This window comes from Gossypium hirsutum, chromosome D02 (genome assembly GCF_007990345.1).
Source record: "Gossypium hirsutum isolate 1008001.06 chromosome D02, Gossypium_hirsutum_v2.1, whole genome shotgun sequence".
NCBI classification, from domain to species: domain Eukaryota; kingdom Viridiplantae; phylum Streptophyta; class Magnoliopsida; order Malvales; family Malvaceae; genus Gossypium; species Gossypium hirsutum.
In genome coordinates, this window is record NC_053438.1 from 41,342,577 (window position 1) to 41,345,399 (window position 2,823).

Sequence of the window (2,823 nt, forward strand, 5' to 3'; positions counted from 1 at the left end):
TAAATGATTGATTTTGGTTTGGTTTGTCACCTAAGGAATTGGTAAGGCTTTGGCTTGTTTTAAAAGTCATTTTAGGTGCACACAGCTTGGGACACAGGTGCCACACACGATCACTCCATATAGCCGTGTGGCCTATTTAATTTTGGTGCAGGTTTGTTCCACACAGTCACAGGTTGTTACACAGGTGTGTAACCTTATTTTGAATCACACACGGTTTGGCACATGGTCTGCGACACGGCAGTGTGACCTTATTTCGAATTGTACACGATCTGGTAACACGACCATGTGACTCTATTTTTGAACTGTGCACAGTTTGGCCACACGGCCATGTCTATGAGCCAATGGCCTAGGCTTTGTTACATGGCTGTGTAACCCCTCTTTTTAGTTTTTTTTTTTACATTTTTCTATTTTATTTTGAATAAGTCCCAAACTGTTCTCGAATTTATTTTTAGATTCTGTAAGCTCATTATAAGACCTGTATTCATTTATATGCTATGAATAATAATTGGTTTTATATTTAATCTAATAATTGAATGGTTTTATGCTTACATTTGACTCGATATGTATTGTAATACTCCATAACTCTAATCCAGCGACAGAGATGGGTTAAAGTGTTACATTGCTTGTACATGCTTATGAATGGCAATACAATTTCAATTTTTCAGAAAAGATCCTACCCAACTCCGCTACACACCACAATAAGAGTTCTCTAGAACTCATCCATCCCTACACACGACGTTGTGGATAAACCACTAGTAATTTGAAGATAAACTACCATTAAATTTTGTTGGTACCACTATTTTTAGATAAAAAGTTTATAAATAAACTGCCAATAAGTTGTGGATGAACCACCAGTGTTTGTAGATTATTAAATTACCAGTACTTCCTCTGTTCATATCACCCCTCCCTATGCTATGTAATATGACATGCTTGTAATAGAACAATGCTGAAATAGTAGACATGTTTAACATGTATTTAGTTCAACAGTAGATGTAGACATGCTTAACATGTAATCAGTAGGAAAAAAACAATGATAATAGTAACAAATCATTGAGTATACCATAATAGTAGACATGTATCCTACCGCATATCATTCCTATAACGGTAACAAGTCAGTCAATCAGATTACAACTTTTAGAATATACATAACATCAATGACCCAACTGAGTGAATAAAAACTCTAAAAATAGTTTAAGGATTATGGAAGGACTAAACTGAACATATCACAAATTTCTGGGCAAAATTGTAAAACATAGACCACACGACTGTGTGGCTAGGCCATGTGGAAGGTTGATGTCGTGTAGAAAGGGGTCACGGTCGTGTTTTCAGGCCGTGTAATAGCCTGATACTGTGTGAAAAGTGATAAAATACCTTACAGTAAGGACACAGTCGTGTAATAGGCTAAGGCCGTGCGGTTCACACAAGTCCCTAAGGTTTACAAGTCCAGTTGGTCTTGTGGTCCACACGCCCGTATAGAAGACCGTGTGGCCCTAAAACTACACATGATCGCCACTGATTCACTTGGAAAAGACACACACCTTTCACCACGGGTCCGATTGGTGCTCCTTACGATCGATTTTGATTCGATTCACCTGGATCCAATCTTCAAACAATAACCATACAAGTATTCATGTGTTAAATTTGACGGTAGGGATTTTGACGAAATCTAAAACAAATTGATTAATGAGTTGAAAAGATTGACGTCAAACTATGATATTACGGAAATACGAGATCTAATCATTAAAACGAAATGTACTTACCAGTTGTTGGTAAAGATATGGACTGCTACTGATGACGATTCTAAATATCAATAGAAATTAAATGAACAGGGAGCAATTCGATAAAGGAAAGAAAAATAAGTAATAGCACAAAGAAGGAAATAGGGTGCAAGAATGAGAGAAAAAGAAGGTAAAAAGAGATGGAAATCTAATTCTACTTGAATTTTGAGAAGGGGCAAACTGCAAAATCAAGATAGGAAAAAAAAGTGATTAAATACCTATCGTTAGTAAGCGTTAGGGGCGCACATGTAATTATTCCATGCTTGTCGAAAATACAAAAAAATGAATTGGAGGGACAGGGGTCAAACCTAGGACTTCTAGGATGGATGCACTAACACTTAACGATTATGCCTATAGCTGATTTCTTACTTAATCATTACAATTAACCCCATTTATATTGGGGTGTGACACGCCCCAAAGGATAAGTTGATCTCATTCTTTTTCTTATTTAACCTTGATGCTCAAACATCGAAGTGTCCCCCCTCTCCACAAGGCCTAGAGCTTCGCACATAACAATTCACACTTAGCAACACTGTATGGCGGAATCTTAACAGAATTCCAATTTCCCTATTCCTTCACTCATTCCTCCATTTTTTCTATTTATGTACCTTGATGCTTGAACATCGCAGTGTCCCCTCCGCAAGGCCCGGAGCTTCGCACATCACGGTTTACACTCAATAGCATTGTATGAAGGTATACCGAAACACCATTTCTCAAATCCTAACTTCTTCTATCCCATCAATACCTTTCCCTCCGTACCCCACAATTTATAAGCATACAAACACAAACATATGATCACAAATACATACTAACGTAGAGTACACCAAACTTAGACTTGTGTTCTCGCAACCATTTTATGCATGCCGACACTTATGCAGATACTCAATTTCCTATTTACCCTTATGCATACATACCATTTTCAAATAACAGGGATCATACATCATCTTAGACTCTTACGATACTTAACATAGATTCATGCCAGTCATGTAGTATCCCAAATATGGAGTTTAAAAACTCACCTAATGTTTCTTTGCCCACTTAGCTT